General features: G+C 44.7%; 1 protein-coding gene across 1 annotated transcript in view; it reads right to left on the minus strand.

The window, feature by feature from the left end:
- The window catches only part of AMOT (angiomotin), a 60460-nt gene extending 58091 nt beyond the window's left edge, over positions 1 to 2369 (minus strand). The window contains exon 1 of the mRNA XM_061178599.1: positions 1955 to 2369. The gene's annotated coding sequence lies outside the window, so the exon portion shown is untranslated. The remainder of the gene's footprint in view (positions 1 to 1954) is intronic.
- Positions 2370 to 12577: the final 10208 nt, after the last annotated feature.

Below are 12577 nucleotides of genomic sequence, written 5' to 3' on the forward strand. Positions count from 1 at the left end.
ACCTCAAGGTCATAGCATCCATCCCTCTGCTTTCTGAATAAACTGTTCTTAAGGCATTCTAGAAAGAGACTGATTCGTTCTTTACAAAACTTCAGAAAAAGCAACTCCACAAAACGCCTTACTAATGCATTAGTCTAATAAATCCTACTTCATAAACCAGAAATGAGATTTCAATTTCCAAATCCAAAACAGTATTGAATGTGAATTTTTAAATTCCCTTCTAAAATCTTTTAAATAGGTAAACAGATCCACAACTTTCACGTAAAAGTCACTCTACATATAAGCATGGTCAGAGGTTTACTTCATATCTAGACTATGAAGTAAGAAAAAGCACTTTCAATTTTACGGAGCCATAGACTTTTCCAAAGAAAGAAGTATCTTAAAATGAAGTATGATGTAGTGCCAGAAAGTGTCTGTAAATGACACCGGATAAACCCATACAGAATAGCTGGAACCTGAGTTATCATCTGTAAATAGATGCAACTACTCTACAACCACCTGGCTATTAAAATGTCCCAGGCCAGTTATAAAATGTAGTTTGGTCAGGCCAACTTTTCCTTTCCAGCTGATCTGAAATATGATAGCCTTTAAAATTGTCACCCTGTAGTGTTCCTTCTCTCCTTCCTGCTTTCTTTTCCTCCATTAAAACTAACTAATGAAATTAGGTAAAAATATAAGTAAATAATTTGTTCCCAAATAAGCAATGTGTTGGGGACATCTTTGTAACTGGTTTTTGAACACCACCATTCTTATAAGTTTGCCACACTTGCTCAATTGGAGGTAGGTGGGAGATGGGTGAAGATTTATCCCACAGCCAAAATGGTATTTCAAACTGTTCTTAGCTAGTAAATGAGGGTGCTGAAAGGTCTAACTGGGAAAGCTTCACAAAGACTGTCCTGAGAAAGGACTTTTCACAAAGCCTAGTTCAAGGAGACTTACATACACTTAGCCCTCCATTATTGAAGATTATGGTGACTAATTATCTTCCTCTCTGAATGGGAGAAGAGGGTTATATTTTTAAAAGCTTTAATCTGCCTCCCGACTTCCACTCTTCATGGGGATGGGGGAGGACAGGGAGGATGAAGGAAAACAAAATTAGATACTTGATACACAAGGTGTCAGAAAATTCTAAAATACATGCTAGAGATTGGAAATGCCGTTTTTCACAAACTGCCCTTTCCTCTCTCATTTAATTGTACTTAGTCCCTTGCTGCAAATTACTATTGATATTATATTATTATTAGTGGCAATTTACCAGGGATTGCTCAGTCTACAAAGACTGTCACTTTCCCTCTCACTTTTCCTTCTCTTCATTTGCATATACTGATAAGTCCATCTTGCTGTTGAAGCACCTACGTACAGTGACCCAGGCTTGGGACCCTCAACACACCTGCATGATCAGGCAAAACTAGTTACTAACATCCATAAAGCAAATAAGGGGCAACCCTCTCCTCACGACCACACACACACATATACCTAAAAGAGTGTAGCACTGCAGATCACTCCAGGCTAAGGCTTCAAGAATTCACAGCCCCTGGCGGAGGGGAGTGTAAGCCCCCACCCCAACCCCAAGCATTAGGAGTAACGCATCTAACAATCTGAGATAAGCGCGTACATTCCAGATGAGCTAAACGTAGCTCAAGTTTCCTTTGGTCTTTAATTCCTTTTGTGCTTAATGACCTAGAGACCTACAAGGACCCCAGGAGGCAAGAAAGTAAAAGTACCATCTAGTAGTGGTACCCATTAGCATCTCTGTAGGACGGGGAAAGGTGCGCAGACTCTTTAACCTATTTAACTTGCTGCACATCCCGGAAAACTCTCGGCCAGCAAAGTAGAACACAGGCATCCCCACACGCATCTAGACTGACTCACTCACGCCGAGGTTACGATCAAGTTCATGCCACCATGGATTCCTGCCCCAGTTCCCCGCGAAAAGTAACCACGCGTCTCCTACCCCTGAAGGCAACGAAGACAAGGTGACGACTCTGCTCGCTCAAGTGGCTTCAGTCCCGGGCCAGAGGCCAGGGATAGGCAGGAGGGAAGCCCCAACTCCCGGCTGCTCCCCTCCTCGCTGCTCCGTCCGGGCTCTCCTTGGTGGCAGTGCACAGGCAGGATACCGGGCCGGAGGGTGGAGCAGCGGATGGTCCGAGGCGAGACAGACTGGAGGTGGGGGTGGAGGGGGCTGTGAGAACTAAGAGAAGATGAGGCGAAGGGGAGCGGAGATGGAGGAATAAATCAGGGGGTCTACCAGCTTAGGCAGCCAGAAAGCTCCTCGGAAGGAAGGGGCGTGACTGCGATGAAGGCAGCTCCTGGGCAAAGGATTGGAGGTAGGGGAAGGGGGACGAACGGGTGGCTTTTCTTCTTGCGGTGAGCGGCTAGGACCGCCCAGGAGCCGGGGGGCGGTGGATTGGGGAGTGGGGCGGAGTAGAGGGCGGGGAAAGAAGGGAGGGAGTCGGCCTGTACCCTCGGGGCGGGGGGTGGCGGAAGAGAGGCGGGGCTAGGGGGCGGGGAAGTTCAAACAATTGAACGGCGGGGTCCGGCCGCTCCGGCGAAAGCGGGGGGGGGGGCCCTCACTCTGGTCCTCCCACTAAAGTGGTACGACTCGGTTACAGTAGCCCTGAGAGTCTAAGCAAGGACTGGCTGGGAGGAACGAAAGGGTTTTGCAAAGACTCCAATAATAGTGTACGGCAACAGCGGAGCGGAGTCGCGTGGGAGAGCTAGTGCAGCTCCCCGCCCCACAGCGGGAGGAAGAAAAACAAATAATAGAAATGCTGAAAAGCAGCTTCTCGCAAAGGTTGCTTAAAATAATTCAGGAAGGAGCAGCGATCCTTCGTTTTCCTTCCCCTCTTGCTTCCCATGACCAGCAAGCCCCCACCCAGGTCGCAACTCGGCGGGACACCCTCCTTTCTTCCTCCACTCCCTCTAGCCACCCCCTTCCTCCCCCGCGCCACCCTGCGTCCCTGCCCCCCTCCCGTTGGCAGGCCGCGCTGGCGGCAGGGGTGGCGTGGGCGGAGCTCTGCCAAGCCTCCGCCTCTGGGGCGGACTGAGAGGGCCGGCCTGGGCGGAGCCAGCCCTGAGGAGTAAGTCCCGCCCACCATTTTTTGGCAGCTATCGGTTGGCGAATCCTGGCCTAGGGTTCCTTTGCGATTGGTCACTTGAGTCGTCGATCCGATTCTTTTGTCCCACCCGCCCTCAAAATTAATAAAACTGAACAAGAGGCTATTGTCTAGCTCTCGGTTCTCCCCCAGCTACTGCTGAGAAAAGAAAGATGAGACGCTTGGTTTCTCAGTCTCCTAAGAGAGTGCGGCAGTGTGTCGGCCGTCTCTAGTACACCTTTATGGCACTGCCCGGCCCTCTGGGAACAGGTAACTTTTCTTCCCCCTTAATTCATTAGGCCAAGAGGGGGGGAAAGTATGAGAAGTGTCAGTGTGGTGTTCACATTTCCCGGCTGCGAAAAAAATGATATTGCTTGAAGAACACAGAGGGTTGAGAACAGCCTCCTGGGACACTGAAAATCAACCATTTTACAACCGGGAAACGAAAGCACAAAGAAATAGCAGAATAAGATGGAATTTGGAACTAAAGGAAGAACTCGTTTCAGACTCAAGCACTTACCAGCTAGTTGTGCGACTTTGGTTAAGTCCCTTAACTTCTCTGAGCCTTCATTTTCCTATCTGTAAATAAAGGCTATAAAACATATCCTATTAACTTACTGGCACTGGTATATGAAAATAAAATGAATTGTTTGTGAAAACTCTGTAAACCACAAAGCACTCCACACGTGTATGTGTTCCTACTTGTGTCTGTCACATGGTGGAGATTCTCACATGTGTTTGGGAATCAAATATTCTTCTCATCTGTTTTAAGCATTCATAGCCAAGGTGTGTAGGTTTTGTGGCTTTATTTTAAAAAGTCAACTCTTTCTTTTCCTACAGTTTTCAGGGTGGATATGAATGTGGCTCCCTGCAGTTAGAATAATAAATTACTCCTTTTCTATCCAAGGTAGGTGAGATTTCTTTTTTAAACTGTTCTGCAGTGGCGCCACGACCTAAGTCTATTGTGGTGCTGGTACTGAAAGAGGAAATCATACTGTGTATCTCTGAAGAGAACTTAAGAAAACAAATATGAGGGAACATTTACCATGGAAACCACCATTCTCTACAGATCCGTATTTCCTAGAAAATACTACAAGGAGGAAGCGAGTCTGTATGTAAGGCCTTGACAATGCAGAACTATTATAATGAACTCATGCCAATGAGAAAATGACACCCAATTCAAGCCTGCCTACCGGGAGCTTCTGAGGGGCCATGGACCAAAGCATGCAAGAGGAAATGTGCTCAAAGGAAATACCATCTCACTGTGAACAGGGTCCCGGAATATAACCAGGTACAAAGTAGTGGGGTAGCCTCAATGTGCAGAGGGCTCTGCTAGAGCTGCTGCAAGAATTCAGAAGCCAGAGCATGGGCAACAATTGATTCTTGATATGATTCAGTTTACGTGTGAGATGAAGTTATTTGGGTGATTTTTCCTGGAGAAAGTGAGGTTTTGAGTGTTAAAGACATGGAGACACCTAGTTTGTGAAACAAAGGAAGATTATTCCAGCTTTGTTTGGAGGGATGGACAGCAGAGCTGGATAGGATGGGTATATGCTGCAGACGACTACTGATCAGAATGACAATAGGATACTTGCTAAAATTAACACTGCTATTAAAGTGGGAAAAATAAAATATGCGGGCTTCCCCGGTGGTGCAGTGGATAAGAATCTGCCTGCCAATGCAGGGGATACAGGTTCAATCCCTGGTCCAGGAAGATCCCACATGCTGCGGAGCAACTAAGCCCGTGCGCCATAACTACTGAGCCCACGTGCCACAACTACTGAAGCCCACGCACCTAGAGCCCGTGCTCTGCAACAAGAGAAGCCACGCAATGAGAAGCCCGCGCACCGCAACGAAGAGTAGCCCCCGCTTGCCGCAACTAGAGAAAGTCTGCGCACAGCAACGAAGACCCAACACAGCCAAAAATATATAAATATTTAAAAACTAAAAATAAAATATGCACATGGTAAACTGAAAACAGTACTGAAAGTAGGACCATAAAGAGTTCCTCTCCACCACTCTGTTCTCATAGTCCCTTTCTCCCTTTCTCTCCATACCTGTGTATAATCTTCAAAATATATTATTTGCATACGCGCACACACTTTGCATTTCTTTACTCAGCAATGTCTCTTAAATATCCTTCCGTCTCAGGATAACTTCCTTTGCCTCATTCTTTTTCATGATAGTTCTGTGTTCCAATGCATACATGTGCCAAAATTCTTTTACTCATTTCCCTATTGAGAGGTGATTCAGGCCATTACAGAAGATGCTGGGAAACAAACCCTGGTAGCAAAGATCTGGTGGCTCTGTTTGCAGAATGCCTGTCCCCAGCCTTGAAGTTGCCCTCCCAAGACTTTTCCAAACCTGCCTTCCCCACAGCTACTGGGGCCTTCCTACAATGGAAACCCCTAAAACACTTAATTCTTTTAATACCCCCCTCCTCAAATCCTGCCTTGGGCGTTATTGATCTCCTCCAATTTTGAATTTTGTTGGGGTAGAGCAGAGCACAGCACTGAATTTCATGGTGGATCAGGCCCCGTGTGAGTCACTTTCTTAGCCTGTGGCTAATAACAGGTTTTTTAATACCTCGTCTTTGCCCAGGTCTTCTAAGCGTCTTGGGTGTTTCTTCTCTTCTGCCACGCAAGACTTCCTTCTGTTTTTACCCTGAAAACCCTTCAGTTTGTTTAAACTGAGTCTGAATGTAAAGCTATGCTTTGCCAGCTCTACTTAAAAGGAAGGGGGAGGGGGGGGGCCAACATCAGCAAACATTGATGGAGCTGCTATTATGGACAAGACTGAAAAAACAAAGAGGGATGAGACTTGGCTCCTGCCTTCAAGGGTATATACAGAAAAAGACAACTAACAAGCATATGCTAAGTGCTAAATGAATGGGATTGACAGTAAAAGCTGTGGAAGTTGAGAGCAGGGAGCGAATACTAGTTCCAGAGAGTGAGTTTATACAGCGAAGTATGCCACACACATTTAACTAATCCCCAGAGCATCCCTGTGTCTTCATATCCTGACTGTAAAATATAGAGAAGCCTCTGGGGGATACCAGGAGCATTAACCACTAACTGTAAAACACCTGTGTAAAGATGCAGGGTTACCTAAGTACATTAAGAACCTCCACATATCGATAATGGATGTAATGATCATTTAAAGAAGTCAAGAATCTTCATCCCAAACTATCTGTCCTATTTGACTTTTTTCTTTTTTCAACGAAATGCAACTCCTCCTTTAAAATGCAGTAAAAAGCGGGAGTGGTTAGGACTCGGTGCTTTCACTGCCATGGCCTAGGTTCAATCCCTGGTTGGGGAAGTAAGATCCTTCAAGCCGAGGGGCGTGACCAAAAAATGCAATAAAATTCAATGTCTATGCGCTAAAAAAAAGGCAATTAAAAAAATCAAGGTCTCCCTTAAAAATATTATGCTAAGTGAAAGAAGCCAGACACAAAAGAACAAATATTGTGTGATTCCACTTATCTGAGTTACCTAGAATAGGCACGTTCACAGACACAGAAAGTAGCAGAGTGGTTATCAGGGCCTGAGGGGAGGGGGGAATGGGGAGTTATTGTTTAATGAGCACAGTTTCTGTTTGTAATGAAAAAATTCTGGAACAAGATAGTGATGATGGTTGTACAACATTTTGAATGTATTTAATGCCACTGAATTGTATACTTACAAATGATTAACATGACAAATTTTATGTTATGTATATTTTACCAAAATAAAAAAAAATTTAAGATACCAACCCTCAGGTTCAGTGTCAAGAGACAAGGCCAATTATGGAGGCTGCTAAGAAGGCAGGACCCCTCTAAAGGGGGCAGCTTGGTCAACACCACAGGAGATGCAGGCCCAATGTAGCCAGGACTTCTGATTTTTCAAGGGAAACCAGAAGTCAAATGTTTTAGTGTAAAACCTCCTGGTTTTTTATTTCGGCAACTAATAAATATTTTAATTAAAAAATCTGCCCTTTGCATGCAATATTTTCCCCAATGTACAGGAAAAGTACAAAGGAGAACGTGGTTTATAGTTTATTCCTTGATCCCTGGCTAGATTTTTCTAGAAGGAAAGACCACAAAACCATAGTGCTTTGTATTGAATGACATTCTTCCCCACCCACCAAGTCAACTGGGAGTGTGAAATGAGCACATCTTCCTCTAATTGCCTGGTGAACAACTCAATCATTTAAATGTATTTAGAAACAAAAGCGGAGGCAAGCACATACACCAGGGAAAATAAATCCTAAGGATTTATGGGTCCACATAACTCTCCCTCTTCCCCCCAACTCCAGAAAAAAAAACACCCTTCAAATATATTCGACAAACACTGAGAAGCAGCCTTCTCCAGGACACCTCTTAAAGTCAGTCTCTTATTTATTCACAAGGATACTAGCCGTTGCACATACAGAAGCCAGCTGATTAGAAAATAGCAGCTTTATCTGAACAGGAAAGGATCAAAGGGATACATATGCAATACAAGCATTGAGTTAAATTCTCTTCCTTTTGGGCTCCCCTCCTCCCCCCTTCCACCCTTCCCAAGCATATAAACACACACACAAACGTGCGCGCACACACAGTCCAGACACAGGAAGCTTGAAGCCTGATCCATGCGTGGAAAACAGCAATGTGGGAATTCAGGAAACAACACCAGAACTGTGCTCCAAGGCCAAGACCTGCTCCAGCATTTGGGAGCCAAGTTACTCCTGGGGTACTTGTGGGCCCCAGCATTTTGGAAGTAAATCGGCTGTAGAAAAATAAAGCTGCCTGCAAGTCTATTCCCCAAGCACCTCCTAGGGTCCTGTTTGAGTAACCTGGGTTCGCCTCTTTATGATTTATGCAGGGCTTCACTTCAGCTTAACTAAATATCATATCTCCTTCAGCAGCTTGAGTTTCTGGAAAGGCCCAGACTGTCCATACTTCTCAGTAGGGTTTGTTTGCAAAGTCCTAGGTTAGCTGGTGCAAGAGGGAGGTAGGGAGACCGAGGAACACACATCAAAGTCTGCACTCTAAAAGGTGGTGTGGGATGAGAGGAAGAAGACGATTTAGTCAATGATAAAGAATAAATCGCTGAAAGCAAGTCAGAGGCAAATCACATTCCTGAGCCAGTAAGCTGTTTAACTGTACAAAGTTAGCAGGATTTAAAGGAAGTTCATCCTCTGACATTACACTTTGCAAATAAACTCTTGATTGATTCGGCGCTTTCTCTGTTTCTGTAGTTGCCAGAGTGTCTGAGAGTTGTTATCCCAGTTGGAGAAGAAGGCTGTGACTGGAGTAGAGATTTATCTTCTCTGGCATGCTGCCCCACTTCAGTAACTACAGGGAGAGGGTAGGTCAATGCCATTCCGGTGTGATTTAAGGCAGGCTCACCTTGCAGCCCCCAATTAGCCTTCTATGCACGTTCGCCACGGTCCCGTGAGATTCGCACAGGAAAGGCCCCTGTTAAAGTGCAAATATGTAACCTGGGAAGGGTTAAATATTAAGCCATCTTTGGTGTGCTCTGATGGAAAGGGTGTAGGCTTTTGGAGTCACTCAAGCCTGGATTTCGGTCACAGCTCAAATACTCACCAATGAGGTAAATTACTTAACCATGCTGGGCCGTGGCTCCCTCACCTGTAAAGTAGGGCTAATAATTTCTCCACCATGATGGAGTTGCTGTAAGGATTAAATGAAATAACATATTTAGGGGCCTTATCATGATTCCTGGCTTTTAGTAGTCACTTAACACCGTTTCTTTATGCCCCTCTGTTCAATCTTCTTAGGGAATTCCAGGGGTTAGGACAATGGGTTCGTTTAGTGGCCTACAGGGATTAAGGCTCTGGTAATCACTCTTCCCTACTAACCCTGCTCAGTGGGGCAGTGTCGTACTAAGCATATGGGTTTTAGCACCAAATGGACCTAGTGTCACAGTCTTTGTTCTGTCACTCACTAGCTATGTGACTTTGGGCCCATTGGGAGCCTGTTTCCTCATTTGTAAAAGAGTAATAACAGCACCTATTTCACTGGGGGAGTGATGAGGATAAAATGACAGCCGTATGCAAATATTAGCTAATATTTTGTGCAATGGCTGACTAGAGTTTATTTTTATACCAAGCAGTTACTAGTGAATGGTTTTAGCAAGAGTGTTGAAAATCCTTAAGCAATAACAGCGATGTGTTCCTGGTTTCCTGGTTTTGGCTAAGGAATTTGGGGTGCCGCTGGAGTAGCTACAGACATCTCAGTTGCAGGCAATTAGACCTTCTCCCCTCTCCCAAGATTTTCACAGTGTTTTGGCAGGATATGAACAAAACAGGGATTCCTAGGAGGTGTTGCAGGAGATTCTGGGATAATAGAGTATTCTTGTTGTGGAGTGTGGGCCTGGGACACTCAGGCCTCCAGCTCTTTGAATCCCACACTTTTTCCTGCCTTAGAACCCTTGCCCATACTATTCTTTCTGACAAGGACCCTACACATACCTCTCTCCACTCCATTCTTCACCTCGCTGACTCAATCTTATTTCTCAGGCCTCAACTTAAATGTCACTTCTTCAGGGAAATATTCCCTAAGCAGTAACCTCTACCCTAGTCTCCTGTTTAAACATTCGTGTGAATTGCATATTCTATGTGATAAACTATATCAGAAGTGGTTTTAGTATACAAATAATACTTAAATTATTCAATAGGTAAATTATTTAATTTTGTCTTCCAGTCTAGAAAATCATTGGTCCAGGAAGAAGCTTCAGGCGTATCCTATAGCTTTGTGTATGGCCTGGCACCCTCTTGCTTACTTCCTTAGGGATACACATGGGCTGGCCTGAGTTGGTCATTTGTTAGAGTTCTTCCTGTACTAGGTGGGCACATTGAACTAGATGATCTTTAGGGTTCCTTGCAACTCTTGACTGCTGACAGTTGTCAGATGCTGACAAGTTTGCCGAATGCTGGAGTGGGAAGCAATGTCAGAAGTGTCATCCATATCCTCCTGCCTCCCAGTTCCTTGATCTTGGTGTATAACGGGGAGTTTTGAAGTATGGCAAGGAAATGTGGGTGTGAACTGTTTAAGCACAAGGTGGTATATTTATTTGGTGGCTAGCAAATGAGTGCTGTGAGATCAGAGGGAAGACAGTGTAAGTATGAGCGCTAGGGAGTATATTCATTAAGAGTGTGACTGGCTGGCTGAAGGCCTTTGATGGCAAGAAGATTGTTCCAGATGACTTTATGGATGGTGTCGCTTCCTGTATTCCCATCAGAACTGTAAACCAGGAATAGTTTTACCAAAAGGCAGCCTAGTATAGTGGGAGAAACAAAGCAGTTTTTCATTCAGACCGAACTGGGTTAAGATCCCCACATTCAAGTGGCTATATGACCTTGGATAAATCACTTAACCTCTCAAGTCTGAATTATAATTTGTTGGTTGGACAAATATGTACTGAGTATCCACTGTGTGTTCAACAGTGTTCTAACCACTTGGAATGCATTGGTGAACAAAACAGGCAAAATCCCTGCCCTTACGGAGCTTACATTTTGGAGGGATGTGGGAATGGTGAGTAGATATTTAACGATCTGTGAGGATTCACAATGTTGTCCACACAGTCCTGGAACATGGTAGGTACTCAATAAATAATAGTAGTAGTAATAGTAGTTATTATTATTATATTTTTAGTAAAGCAATCAACATCTGTGAAGCCAGGCAATTTCTATACAAACTCAAATGTCTATACAAAGGGTTGTTAAAAAGAAACAAGGAAATAAACTCAGGTGAAGCCAGGTAATTTCTACATAAGAGATAATAGATGGCTTGAACAAAGTACTTGAGATTCATGTAATTAGCAATAACAGGTGGCTTGTGTGAGTTTTTCCATCCTAAGTGGCAATATTTTTTCCTACTATTTAGTAGCAGTTCCCTCTGTGGCAAAATTTAACCCAGGGTGACCCTAAGCCATAGGTTTAACCTCCATTTGGATAAACTTTCCTCTTCGTTATCTCCAGGATATCAAAGATCATAAATCTGGGATCATGATATTCCCCCTCCAACCACTCCTGGCATGCTCCTCCCCAGGTGACATTAACCAACCAAACTTTTTACAGAAGTTTGATGTCCTATGCCTCTAGTCCCATAGCCCCCTTTCTAGAAGCATAGTGTCAGGGGCGGGGGAAGAAGGGAAGGCTGCTCATAGTTTTTCACAGTTCATGGTTTCTAGTTTGATAAAAAAAATTTTTTTCAGTTTTTACCTCATTGCAGAACAATAGAACCACAACTTTTGTTTCACAGTTTATGTAGTTCATTTCACAAGGTGTCATGTTTCATGTACTATAGGGTTTCAAACATTTCAATTACCACTCCCCTCCCTCGGGAGTGGGACAGGCATTGAGTCAGGGTGTGCTGTGGGCTAGCAGCACCTCATCCCTAGCTCCCTCCCTCTTTCCCTAGGCTCCAGTTCCCTTCCTAGTTCCTCTATCAGATTACTTTTCATACTGTCTTGTAGCTATTTATTCTCTTGATTCCCAACTAGACTTTAGGTTCCCCCAAGGTCATGGACAGTGTCTTAATCACTGCTGTATCCCCAACACCTAGCACATGCTGTATCTGGCCCATAGTGGGTACCTAGGAAATATTTGTCCGGTCAAGGAAACATATTTCATGACACAGGTTTTTTTGTGTAAATGAGTCATTTATAATCCTTTCCAATTCCCCATCTCACTTTGTGTTTAAAACCAAAATCAAAGCTATTTTTCTCAGCATCTGTGATGAACCGAGCAGGCAAAGTCATTGCTCCGGTGTACCCCTCTGCCCCAGGTAAAAAACCCCTGAAGCCATTCCAACCCTATCTTGGTGGCTTTCCCGGGATACCCTCAATATTTTAAAAACTCATCTCCCTGTTTCCTTGGAATGCAGAATCTGGATTCAGAACTATTTCAATGTAAAAACCTTTTCAATTCCCAGCCTTCTGAAAGCCTGAAGTTTTTTCACAGCTCTACCATCCTGACCGTTTTTTTTGTTTGTTTGTTTTTTTAATAAATTATTTACTTTTGGCTGCGTTGGGTCTTCGTTGCTGCGCGTGGGCTTTCTCTAGTTGTGGCGAGCGGGGGCTACTCTTCATTGCGGTGCGCGGGCTTCTTATTGCGGTGGCTTCTCTTGTTGCAGAGCACGGGTTCTAGGCATGTGGGCTTCAGTAGTTGTGGCATGCGGGCTCAGTAGTTACGGCTCGAGGGCTCTGGAGCACAGGCTCAGTAGTTGTGGCGCCTGGGCTTAGTTGCTCCGCGGCATGTGGGATCTTCCCAGACCAGGGCTCGAACCCTGCATTGGCAGGCGGATTCTTAGCCACTGCGCCACCAGGGAAGTCCCTACCATCCTGACCTTCTAACTTCATTTCTGTCCCCACCCTCTCCAGCTCCCAAGTGGGTCACCTCTCCCCGTGGATGTACTTCTTTGCCGGCCATTTCCCACCTTGGTGTTTTGTCACTAAGAACACTGGCAGTAGTGTAAAAGTAGCACTGGATATGAACTC

The sequence above is a fragment of the Eubalaena glacialis genome, chromosome X (genome assembly GCF_028564815.1).
Source record: "Eubalaena glacialis isolate mEubGla1 chromosome X, mEubGla1.1.hap2.+ XY, whole genome shotgun sequence".
Taxonomy (NCBI): domain Eukaryota; kingdom Metazoa; phylum Chordata; class Mammalia; order Artiodactyla; family Balaenidae; genus Eubalaena; species Eubalaena glacialis.